This window comes from Coturnix japonica, chromosome 8 (assembly GCF_001577835.2).
Source record: "Coturnix japonica isolate 7356 chromosome 8, Coturnix japonica 2.1, whole genome shotgun sequence".
Lineage (NCBI taxonomy): Eukaryota > Metazoa > Chordata > Aves > Galliformes > Phasianidae > Coturnix > Coturnix japonica.
Window position 1 is genome coordinate 6231589 of NC_029523.1, and position 13275 is coordinate 6244863.

General features: G+C 48.1%; 1 long non-coding RNA gene across 1 annotated transcript; it reads left to right on the top strand.

Moving 5' to 3' along the window:
• Nucleotides 1-2786: 2786 nt before the first annotated feature.
• Nucleotides 2787-12764, top strand: LOC116653783. The gene is made up of 3 exons (XR_004308228.1): nucleotides 2787-3319; nucleotides 5040-5162; nucleotides 12589-12764. It is a non-coding gene; the product is annotated as an uncharacterized LOC116653783 (long non-coding RNA).
• Nucleotides 12765-13275: the final 511 nt, after the last annotated feature.

A 13275-nucleotide genomic window follows, 5' to 3' on the forward strand; every position in this document is an offset into this window, starting at 1 on the left:
TTAACTCTGTGGTGTGGCTCCAAGTGATCTCTGAGCAGAAGACTGTTGCCTGAGGGGAAACTGGCAAAACAAATCTACAAAACCTACTGGCGACACATGTTGCTAAATGCACCCCAGGTCAGCCATCCTCAAATGTGCCTCTGGAAGAAACTTAGAAGAATTAGCCCTGGAAATCTTAATTACTCTGTGCTTTGCTGTTTCCTGTAGCTCAGGGAGGTACCTTTGCTTGCAGAAACTGGAATTTGCATTTCGAGGAGCAAGAAAGATGGTGAAAGCTGAGCAGGCCCAGGCTGCTCAAAGGGCACTTGAGGCAGTTTTAATCAAGAAACAGACCTAGAGCTCCTATGAACCAGAACAGAGACATGTTCACTTAACTTTGTTTCATAGAAATAACATCTAGACTACATTTGATAGGTCAGATAGAAGAACCAGCAGTCCATTTCCCTCTACCCACAGGGTGAGAAGAGAGAAGGCTGTTAACTGAGTTCTATGGCTAAAAGGAGAAGTGTGTTGTGGTAGACATGGGGAGGCTTGGAAGCTTGAGAATGGGCTGCGCCAGCAGCAGAGCTGAGCTTTCAAGGATTTTAAAGTTTCCCCTTCCCAAACCTTTTGATTCTAGTGACCTACAAATGTCAAAGCTAATACTGGTACTCACACAGAAAGCAAGAGCTGTCCCAGTGCTTGACTGGGCAGGAGGAGATGGGAGACTTTAAGGACATGTCCCTGACACCCAATTAACATGATGGCTGTCCCATCCCCACGGGGCCTGGCCATTCCATGTGGCCCAAAGTGTGGCAGTTCATGGCTCTCAGCACGCTGCAGCCTCTGCTTACGCATGAGATGCTTCTGATGCTTTGTGTGCTTGCTTCGAAGGCCTTGTCACCTCTGACGATGGTGCAGGGTCAGGACAGTGCCTGGGGGAGCTGCCTGCACTGACCAAACAGTTGCTTGTTCAGATGGGGACAAGTTGTGCTCAGCATCGCTGTCAGCTGGTTGGGGGAGCTGTGCAGTTTGGCGTCAGCATCCATACAGCATGTGTTAGGCTGATGCAATTAGCAGCTGATTTGTGTGCCTGCCCTGGTCAGGGGAATGGCCAAAAGTCACTGAGTCTGCATTAGGTGGCTGTCATCAGGAAAGCACAAAGTAATCCCTCGGACAGGATGTGTGGATTTGCCTGGGTTTCTGTGGGTTGCTGGAGACAACCTGTAGCAAGCAGAGGAGGGCAGAGCATGCTCGCTTAAACCACACTCTTATGGCAATGTATAAATACAGATCCACTGCTGTTATGGAAGCAATTGTCACACTGCATGCAGATGCTGCCCTGCTCAGGAGAAGGTCTGACAGAGCTTTGTCTATCTCCAGTGCCCCAGCTGTGCTGCTGGCAGAGCAGCCCAGACATTTGGTGCCCTTTCCAATGGCTGGGATGGATGGGAGCCTTGCACTAGCTTTGTGAGCTTGAAGATAAGTTCAAAATGATTTGCCTGCTGACCTGCAGAAGGCTGTGGCAGGACCGAGGGCTGCAGCTGAACCTCAGCCTTCTGCTGATCTCCTGTCTGCAGCCTGTCCAGCCTGGCTGGGAGCCCGTGGCTGTGAATGGGCCCTGCTGTGAGCCACTGATTGTTTGCTTTTCATGTCCTATTTCTGTGGGCAAAAGTTGAAGGAAGAGCAAGAATAAAGGTTTTTATCTCAACACTGCAGTCTGTGCTGCACACTGGCTGGAGTTTGCCAGCATTGCCCAGGAGTGATGCTTTAGCACCATAGTCTTCAGACTAGGATAAGACTTCTGAGGACAGACTTACCCCAACCCTACATCCCTTCTTGCTAAATGAGTTGAATCTGGAGTTGCAGCTGTTTGGTTTATCATTGTGGTCTATAGTGTGAGACCTATGTTTGTGGTCTGAGAAAAATGGCATGTATTGAACTGAAAAACTCAAACTTGTTGCTGTATTTCAAAGCGTGCCTTGAAGCCTGTCAAGTTTCTGTGTGCCTATTGCTTCTATCTAAGCTAGACAGAAAGGGAAGAGATTCCCCAAGTGCCCTGTGAGGTGCAACTGTAATTCAGTCTGGGTTGCTGGATGTAGAGTCCATTGTGGGCTGTTGGAGCAATGTGCGCTCTGCTAGGGTTAAATGCTTACATGAAATCAATAGAAGTTTTATTGCCAACACGTGACTTCAGCTGGAACTCTGCCACTTGTAATAGAAGCTGTGTTAGGTCTCCCCCCTCCAACTACAGGACAGATATATTGGTCTAGACAACTGAAAAATAGTGGTATATTGGGAGGCTGTGTTTTCATTATGTAAATGGAGCTCTGCAGGAGGATTAATTGATTATTCGGTTACTGTGGATCTGTCTTGGATGTCCTGGCAAGATGAGAGAACCTGATGGAAACTCTCCAGTGATGCTATATTGTAGCACAAAGGAGTCCTTGAGCATCACCTCCTGCACTCCAGACATAGCACGTACACGTTGCATATTGCTCTCCCAGTGGGAGGACTTGCATGCTGGGGTGGTGTAGGTGTCTTTGTGCCTGGTCTGTGTCATGGCACAGGCAATAGAGACTTGCTGGGGAAAGCCTGAAGGCAACCTACTGTAGCCTACAGAGTGGTGAGGTGCTGGCACTGCTGCCCAGAGAAGCTGTGTGTGCCCCATTCCTAAAGGTGCTCAAGGCTGAGTAGGATGGCAGCCTGAGCTGATGTGGGGCAGCCAGCCCATGGCAGGGGATTGGAATTGGATGATCTTTAAGATCCCCTACAACCTAAGCCATTCTGTGATTCTACAGCAGTGCTGTTTGGAGAGCTGTGGATTGGGTCTTGCTGATGGCAACTGGAGACCTAGATGAAGGCAAGCACAGGGAATTGTTTTACCTGGGCCCTGCAAGTGAATGATACAAAGAGGAACAAAAATTTGAAGAGGTGCATTGGGGAAAGGAAGGAACTGCAATGTGAACAGGTGAGCAAGCAGGGCTGTCATATCTTTATAACAAGTTATGTCCCTTCTGGCCAGGGTAACACATTATTAACTGCATTGGAAATACCTGTAGTGTCCTCCACAGTAATGAGAAATAGATCTGCACAGTCTGTTGGGTTCAGGTTGCTGGAGGAGGAGAGGACAGCTGTGGTGAGATGGATGCACTCACTTTCTACTGTCCTCTTGCATGGCGTATAATTGCTTTATTGTCCTTTGTTTTTACAGAACCATTTCAGTACTGCTGCCCAGATCAAATTTTGTGGAGATCATTTTAAAATGAATCTTAGCCTTTGGCCTGAAATCCATCACCTGCAGAAACTTTTACAAGCAATCCTGACATCTGGAGAGCGGGTATGGAAAAGCTGTGATATTGGTCAAATGAGAATTTAGATTGTGTTTCAAGTGGGAAAGGGCAGGTGATGGAACAGAGCATCCCTTGATTTGGGTGGGAAACAACTCTTTGAGTTGAAAACGTTCTAGTGCTGAAAGTATGTTGTTTTCAGGAAGAAAGGTTTTCTCAGCTTGGGAAGGTCTGATTATGCTACGGAAAGAGGAAGATTTACCTCTGTTTCCGTATCTGTAAAGTGTGGAATAAATGCCTTCTTCTACTGCCCTGTGGTCCTGCTGAGAACTTCCTAGAGGCCAAAGGCCACAAAGGATGAGATGCTCAGCATTCTACGAGAAGAACAGGCTGCCCAGGAAGGTGTTGGGGTCACCGTCCCTGGAGGCATTCCAGACCCACAGGGATGTGGTACTGAGGGTCATGGTCAGAGTGTGAGGATGGTTTGGGGTTGGGCATCTTAGAGGCCTTTTCCAGCCTTAATGATTCTATGACTCCATGGTCAGCTGCAGTGCAAAACTTTACAGACATGAGGTTTGTTTGCACAGATGCATTTGCACGTCCTGTCTCATGGATTCCCGAACAAAGATGTATATATAGGAAAGGGGGGGCTGGGGGGGCTGAAAAAGCACTAATGCTTTACTAGGAGAGAGGAAAGTATAATGTATTCTTAAAATGTTTATATGTCAGCAAAATGCCCGCAAACCATTCAATAGATTAATCCTGTAGCTGGCCTAAAAGGAATGGATTTCTAGCCATAACTGAGATTGGGAAAAATTGATTTCCATGTTCTTGTTGACTGAATAAGATAAAAACAACTGCCTTGGTGCTCATTACCTGGCCAAGTATTCAGATCTCTGCTGCTGAGCTGCAGTCGGTTTGAATGCTAGCACTGCTCTAGCCCGATGCTGATGAAAAGGGGCTTTTCAGGAACCAAACCTTAAGCCTTTCTCCTGTTGCAAATGGGACTTGCAGCAGAGCATGGCTCCTGAATATGTGGTGTCTCTGTGTAGGCGCCTGGTTGGGTGCTTTGATCTTTCAGCCAGAACCGTCAAGGCACTTCTGATAATCACAAGTGTGGGAAGGGGGGGGAAAGGATGTAGGGTCATTTCTCTGCATCAGAGAGCTGCTGCTAGAGGTGACGCCTGGATTCTGGCTGTTCATTCGAGCTCCTGAACAATGACTTCGGCTCTTTGGGGGTAACTGCTGCTTTTTGCACTCAGAGAGGGCCACTGCAGCCTGAGTTGGAGGAGGGAGGTAGCGGTTAATAAACATATGCCATGTTTTGGGTTGGAAATGCTCATTGCTTCCCCAGCTTCTGCTAAAAGACAACACAAAAGATGGGGGAAAAAATGCTGGCCTGGTCTTTCCAAGTTCTCCCAGGCCAGATGAGCTGTGCCATCCTACTGCGTGCTGTACAGGAGAGCTGACCTCAGCTCAGGCATGGATGTGGGTGGCTGTGATGCCAGGGTGACTCTGGTATAGTGGGATGTGTCTGGTGATATGTTGTGAAGGAGCTCTTGTCTTTGGGAGAAGAGTGAAGAGATGGCACCTGGGAAGTACTTTGCATCCTATTGCTATCAAATAAGCAGCTAACAGGATTCTTTTCATTTAAGCCTTGTGTCCAGTGCACCACTGTGCATTAATCAGACTCCAGACATAAGGAGTCCAGACTAGAACCCTTCAGCCTGGCCTAATCCTTTTCCCACTTCTGTCTTGTTTTGCATTCAGCTGGACCCATCTCTGGAAGTCAACCCAACCAGCTCTTCAGACACCTGGGGCTACAGGTGACCTTCCAGGTTTTGCTGTTACACTCCTTCCCCCTGGGGCTGGCTCTGCTTGAAAGCAGAGGAGGTAAGCAATACAAACTCAATTTGAGGTCTGGCAGATCCAGACAAGCACTGCTTAGATCCCCAGTTTCTCATGCCGTGGATTAACCCATGTGAAATGGTAAATCCCTGTCCTAAAATTCCTCAGGCAAACTGGGAATCGTGGCAGTTTTCGACTGACTGCAAACAGATCACTTGATAACTCCCCGTATTATTGACATAACTCTAGAAATACGCTGCAAAGTGTAAATAATAAATGTGTAGTATCTGCACTGGAGCAAGTAAACACCGCCTGATGTTGTCTGATATTTCACTGGCAAGGTGTCCTCAGCGATGCTCCAGCAGAATAATTTTCCAAACGAGTGGCTTGCGTGACAGGTGGATGTGCTGAGCTAATGCAGCCGCGCACGGAGCTGCTGGATCTGGGAGAGGAGGTGTGGGGCAGCGTGGCTCTTTGCTGGGGCTGCCAGCAAGCAGCCCACCATGGGTCCCCTCCTGCAGCTCTGCGGGGAGGTGGGAGAGAGCGCCTGGCAATTGCACCCTGGGCTTGCTGACACGGGTACGTTGCTAAAAGCTTCTTTCCTGTGCGGTGGGGATGTATCCGCTTCTGAGGCTGAATGACATGCTGGTTAATAATTCATGCTGGCAGTATTGACTGGTGGGAGCTCATCTGAGGATGCCTCAGTGAAAGCTGCTTGTACATTTACCCTGTGTGAAGGAGCTGTCTTCCTGCCCAGGTGGTGGGGTCACGCAGCAGGATGGTCTCCTGCTGGTGTGTAGCCAAACCCTTTCCAGGCTGGCAAGTATACAAACCAAGTTTGTGCTCCTTGTTACCAGATTGTGCCTCGATCTTCTGCTTTCTGGGGTGTCACTTGTTGGCTGGAGCCCTTAGTCTCCAGCTGTTGGAGAACATCTTCAACTGTAGTTTTTTAGCTTAGAGCTGGACTCTTGTGTCTCCTGTCCCATGAATACATTGGTGACTCGGACAACACCATGACCCTGGTGGAGCTGCATGCACCATGACGTGGATGTAACTTCCAGACACTGAAATCCCCAGTTGGCACATATACAGATGTAAAAGGAATGCATGGATTTGAATTCTGTTGTGAGTCCTGGGTAGAGGGTGTCACCCCCATGCTGTGCATTGTGCCTCATTGACAGAGGTTTTTCTTCTTTGATTACAGCGACAACAAAAAACCTCTGAAATTTCCATGGGGGCTGGATACCCTGGGTTCACTGTATGATCACAATAACAGTCTATGATGTATATATTCTTGGGTAGCAAAGGATAACAGTGATATGTCCAGGAGTCCTTGGGAAACAGTAAATCCCCACTCACCCAAGATCTGCCTTTCGCCTCTCCTTGCCCTGGTGCACAGTGCAACATTGCAGTGACTTTTCCAAACAAGATGTAAAAGTGAGCTGATGGGCTTTTGCAATCATTAGACCCTGTAGCACTGTTAACAAGAGCAGGGATGTTAACCTTGGAACCCTGCCCAAATTGAAATGGATGTAATCTCTAAGTGGCTAATACCAAAATGAAATCCACTTACAAGGGGATGTTTGTTCCTTTCTCCCCTGCAGCGCTGATGTGTTGAATGCAGAGAGAACAGCAAGTTGTGGGTGAGATGTAGCCATGCAAGATCTTGCTGTGTCCTGGCCATCCAGCAGGGCCAGAGCAAGGCCTGGGAAGGCGCTTGCAACTCCAGCTTCTCCAGACACTTGCTCTGGCTAATGCAAATGTTGCTTTGGAGATGCTGAGAGGGTTTTTTTTCCCCCCTCTTAAAAAGAGCATATGTTCTCACTACTAACAAGCAGGTTTGCAAAGAGTCTATTTTTAAGATGATTACAGGGTATCAGTAGCTGTTCCAGTGTCAACTGTCGGTTTTGTTTCCTTGTCGGCAGTAAACTGTTGGCAGGTTTGTGCACCAGAGGTTTACTCCTTCCCAGCTGTAATTGCACAGTGCAGAAATTACCACTTGCTCTGTGCCTGCCTCTGCTGGTTTCTCTCCCTGAGCCTGCTGTTCACAAGCAGCTCCGTCACACATGTTGTATGCAGTGAAGAGCTGTGCCGTGGCATCTCTTGCTGCCAACACACAAGGCCTGGGTGGCTCTAAGCAGCAGAGAAGGAAGGAAAAGTGGCATTTTATACACACCTACTCAATAGCAGTGTGCTCCCACTTTGTTCCACAGGGAAGGAGCCCAGAACCCAGTTCATTTCCCAGTAACCAGCACACAGAGGGTGGTTTCTGCAGATGGTTTTCCTCAGTTGCTTGTACCTATAGCCTCAACCGGGATCTTTGAGGTGCTGAGCAGAGGTGACGTGGTGGCTGGTCTTACAGCAGCGTCAGTCTGTGTGTGTATCTGGCAGATAGCTCCATTTTTCTGCAGCTTGCATCCCCGTTTGACTGGCAGGGAGAACAGCCAACCTCCACAAGGCTTTTCTCTGCGTGGCCATGGAGAGTTTGAAGTCTTCTGTTGCTTTTGTGAAAGAGGATGCGAAGTCCTGCTGTTACAGCAGAAGCTGTTGCTGCAGGGCACTGCAGTGTTATCTCACACCACTCCTTTCATCCTGCTACCACACTGCTAAACCAGCAGTGACCTATGGGGGGGAGGAAGCATATAGGATCTTTTATTGAGAATTAAGGAAATCGCATTGTAAACAGCTGCATCCTTTTGCTTATTTATTTATTTACTTTCCAAGAGTCCAAATAGATCTGTGCTTTGTGGCTGCAGCTCTGCACACAGAGGCGACGAGAGCATGGTGTGAAAGTGTCAACAGTCAGGAAGATGGCTCAGAAGTCCCTTTCCTTACCCTGCAAAAGGTGATGGTAGGAAACAGCCACTTGGAGCATACTTGTTCCCTTTCTCTTGATGTGGTGGGCAGCCACCGTCACCATGATGCTTGGCTGTGAAGTCTGCTCCCTGTCCTTGGGTGCAAGTCCTTGGCACACCTCTGCGTTCAGACTCAGCCTTCTCCCCCTCACCCCTGCACTGAAAGTTTCCGAGTGCCACTGAACCGATTGGAGAGAAACAATAGTTGTGTTTCCCAGGCTGACACCTCCCGCTGAGCAGCCTTCCCTGCAGGAACGGCAGTCCTCTCGCGTTACTCTGGGGACACAACGCCTCGGTGCTGATGGGACCAGACAGGATCCGTCACTGTGCTGATGTGTCTCCTCCACAAAATATCCTCAATGACACCAGTGTCTGAGGAACAAGGAACAAAGAACAAACAAACAACAAAAATCTGCTCCTTTTGCTCCCCCTCCAGTCATCCCTGTCATCCAAATCTGGAGAGGGAACTGTGGGCTTTCTTTGTGGAGGAGGGCTTGAGTTTGGGGTTGTGAAATGGGTTGGCTTTTTGCGCATGGGACCACGGAGCCTTACAAGTCAGAGCATTGCTTCTGCTGGACTGTGCTAATGGACCAGTTTGTCCCTGTTTGGTTTATTTTTAGAGTATAGGATGCTCTGGTGCCATAACCAGTGTCTTGAAGGAGTGCAAAGAGGAGAGAGCGTGGGGCTCGGTGTCCTCATGCTACAGCATACGGCCACAGAAGAAAAGGCATCAGAAGGACCTTGCCAAGGTCATTTGAATCTGTCTCTGCACCCCAAGGCAAGATCAACTCTACCTATGTCGTTTCTGCATTAATCTGTTTTTAAAGGCCCTTAAGGATAGAGGTTTTTCAACCTCTTCCTGGGTTTCAAAGAAGAATAACAGAACAGGCATAAAAAGTGTGGCTTCCTCTCCGCCTCAAGGCCTGACCTAAATCTTCCTTTCCAGCCTTGGTGTTCACCCTGTTGTTTGCTTTCTGTAACAGCATCCTGCTTGAAGGTAGCTGTTGTGTTTCACCTCTACGCTGCTCTGTGACCAATATGGACCAAGCTGAATGACTGTTTTCCTGCACAACACTTGTGATGGATGCATTACCTCTGAGTTTGCCCTTTCCAAATTGTTAATTTTTGTGTAAACCCGTGGCATCCAAAACTGGAAGACTAAACTTACGGTGAAAATTAAATGAGAACCTAAAATGTTGGGTATTTACATGGAACCAGTTGTTGGGCACCTCCAGGAACGGTGACCCACCACCTCCCTGGACAGCCTGTGCCAATGCACCACCACTTTTACTTAGAAGAAACATTACCTAATATCCAACCTGAATCGCCTCTGGTGCTACTTAAAGCCCTTATCTCTCATTCTGTTGCTGAGAAAAGGTGAATTTCCTGACTTGATTCCCCCTTCATTTGAGTTTTGGCAGTTGTGAGTCGTGTGTTCTCCAACAATCTCTTCTTGTGTGTGACATTGTTATTTTGGAACCTGCCTTGACTGCCCTGGTAGTGTGATGGAAGGGGCTGGTTCTGAAGAGAATGGAGAAAAGAAGGCTGAAGCAACCTGCGGAGCATTGCTGCAGGAAATGGCAGCACGTCAAATGGAGGTAAGGAGACAACCAAGGACAGGACAGCCAGCCCAGGAGCAAACAAATTAAGCAAAGACAGCCAGGCTAAATTCTTGCAAGGTGAAGTCTTTCTGGCCTCGTAGATCAACCCCAGGCAAGTGATTTTCTTTGGACTTCAGAGAAAGTTTGTGAGGAACCGGCTGAGGAAAACACAACGTGCCTTCCATTAACCTGGGAACATAAAACATCCAGTTTACAAATGCCCCAGTCTGAGTGGCTGAAGGCCTGGAACACAGCTTTAAAAATAAATAACCGGTAGCTTTGACTAATTACACAATCAGGCCACCGCTCCCTTCCGTGGGGAGGTGGAGCAGGTTGGAAATGCAGTGTTACCACGATGATGACAGCAGAGCTTACGATGGAAGCGCTGGGTCTTGTCCCTGAGCAGCCCTGCTTAAGGAAGAAATACATCCACAGGCACCAGTTCTCCTGCCTGCTACTGGGACTGCTTGCTAGCGATGACATCTCAAATATGTTTTAATAACCAGCGGTTGTTAATAAGCACTAGCTACTCCACCAGCTTAGATGCATCTCTTTAAATTTAAACAGGATTAGATAAGGTAGGGAGATTATTAAATACCCAAATGAACATTAAGCAGATATATTGGAGGCTTAACAACTCTGCAGCAGATTGTTAAATTGCTCTAAATATTTCCCTGCTAGTCTGGGGGTATTTAATTAAAACAACCCCTCTAGTCTTCTGTAATGTGCCTAGCAGGCCTGCAAGCCCCGCGTGGGGCAGGACCCTAATTGGCAGCGTTACTGCAAAGCTGAGCTGTGCTCGAGGACAATTAAAAACACAACATCCCCCCCCACATACACACACCTCCCCACCCCACCCCACAAACCACCCCAAGCCCCTCTAATTAGTGTGAGAAATGACGACAAAACAACTCCGAGTGTCTCCAGTGACAGGTGCACAAATAACAAGGCTGATGAAAGATTTTGCAATTAAGATTGCGCTATGAAGATTAATGGGATATTTTCATAAACTGATGTAAGATTGCCTATAACCCAGTTGCCTCCACGTAGTTCTGTCTCCTTCTTCCCAGCCCTTCCATATCTGGTTTTTCAGTCTTCCCTCCCCCCCTACATGAGCTTTCCCTGGTGTGTGTGGATTTTTGTTTCCAGCGCTGTTTTCAGGTTTCTGATATTTCCCAACACTTTTCTTCTCTTCCTTGGGCCAGTGTTGTCTGAATCTTGGGTTTCTGCTCCGTTTAAGCTTCCTGGTGGGTGTCCACATGGACGTCTGTGTGGCTTTATGCTATTGCACACAGTCTGCATTATGGAAGGTAGTGGGCAGTTTGCAGGTATTTCCTGCACAGCTCTGGTGCTGCTCATGGTACTGTGTTGCACAAGGGGACCTATGGCATGCCAAGTAGTCCTTCTAGCCTGCTTGTTGAAGATGGTAATATATGTTATGATATGGCTGCCCCTGTGCTGGACAATTATTCCCCCTTGTTTACTTATTTTCTGGTTTCTTCTGGAGCTGCTTAGCTGTTTTCCTAGCAGTGATGGATCATGTTCTCAGGGGGATCGAGTTTGTGCTGGCTGCACAGAAGTGCATGGCTGGCTACCAAGGGGACACTTCTAGCTCCCTGCAGGGGAAGGGCATACGATATGCAGTCAACCTTTGAGTGCCCCAAGGATCCAGCTACCAAGTGTACATCTGGCTCCAGCACTACATGTGCCCATCATTTTCTGAGGTCACACTGCCCGTGCCTCTTCCCAGCAATGTTTCCCTTGAGTGCGCCAGGGGTCCCATTAACCCAGAGCAAATGTGATATCATATGTTCGATAGGAAAGCATTAAAGTGGCAAAGGAGTATACAGAGAGCTGGACCTGACATCCCTGCTTCTCAAACCCACTCCTTTCCCAGAGATGTTTGCCCGCTGCTGCTGTCGTTGCTACTTCATTTCTCCTAATTGCCTGCTACTCTGGATATCTCCAAGCCAGGCTATTACACAGAGAATTTACATTTTTAATCTAGTGAAAGCAGTGATTGGACACACAGCCTCTGGCCCTGCTTTTCTTCCTCACTCAATTGCTGCGACACGCCAGGTTTCGTGTCTAGCTTTCCAGTCTGCCCGTGCTTACTGGCTACCCAGCTACCCCTCTTTCTGCCTTTTCCTTCCAGACCTTGTCCTGACCAAGGCCTTAGTGTGTTGTTCTTTGCCTCTACAAAGGCCTTCCCCATGCCTCCATCCCTAGCTAAAGCACTGTACTTTCTCATTTCCCACAGCTTGTGAACAGGTTTAAATGCAAGTTAGTGCAGCAGCAGCAGCAGCTGCTTGTTTCAGGCGCTTCTCTGTGTGCAGAGGGGGATGCTGTGCACTCCGTGCCCTGATGTGCTTTTTATAGGGTCCACGTGAGAAACCTGGTACGGCGGGAGGGTTCCAGCCTCTGAAGGAGAAGGCAGTAATTGCTGGTGACACAGAAATGTAGTTTTTCCTGAGCATGGTATCTGTCTGACAATATTCCACTCACTAAAGCAAACAAGCAAGAATTAGGTCTCTCTGTCTCTTGTCCATGAGCCTTTTTGACTTGATATCTCGTTGTCTCTACTTCCCTTTTAATTGCTGGGTTGTTGTCCTATTAGTGTCACCACTTGGCACAACATGGGTTAGAGCTGAAATACTCTGGCTGATGTTACACAGGGTGTCAGCCTGAATAAATACAGTGGGTCTTCCTGTTCTCACCAATCTCCTTTCCCTCCCCTTTCCCATCAACAAGATGCGGAAAACAGCTGACAAGGAGTGAATGTTGTCAGAGTGACCCAGAGCATCCAGGTGTTTTGTTTCCTCCTCTCCACCATTGGAAGAGGTGCACTGTTGGTCATGGTGATACATAATGTAGGGTTGGGTATGCACCAGGGTTCAAATTTACTTTGCAGTTTGAGTTTGGAGTTTGTTTCTTGGCAGTGTTTTGTCTGTCTTTTTGGGCTGGGTATAAAGGTTCTGGGTGACTCCAATCACAGCCTTTCATTCCTGTTTCTAGGCCTGCGGTGTTGCCAAGTTCATTGCTGCAGACCTCTTGGTTCCCCCAAGAGAATGGGTAAAGGCTCTTTTCGATCCCACTGCGCATCTCTGGGCTCTGCTGACCTCATGTGGAGAGCATCACAGGGAGGAAGAGGACTCAGCACATGACTGGACTTTGCGGCCAGCTCTGGACCACAAGGTAGGAAATGGCTCTTGCCAAAGGCTGTACAAAAAAGTGCTTTCCTGTGCCCTGGAAGAAGCACAGATGGTGCCAACCTGAGGCTGCCAAAGTCCTGTGGTTGTAATCACCTGCGGTTCTGCTGTGACCTCTGTCTCCAGTTCCTTCTTTGCCCTGGAGAGCTTAGAGCAATGTGGGTTGTGCCTCCCTGCTCTGTAGAGAGGTGGGGTCTGTCCAAACGGATGGACATTGACCCAAATGGACAAGCACTGACCCATATAACAGCCCCCCTTCCTGTGTTGGGCAATGTGTGGATAGAGGTCCTGAGGAGCAAGCAGGATGTGGTTCAGCCATTAAAGATGCTTTGAAGCAAGCGAATAAATGGGTGGGTGGGAGTTTGTGTTGTAGGGCAGATTTAATTCCTGGTATTTTATAACCTCAGAGCTTGACTCGTACAGATGTGGTTTTACAATCCCCTCCCATCTTAATAGCTATTTTATAAATATTATTATGAAGAAGTCTTGGTGG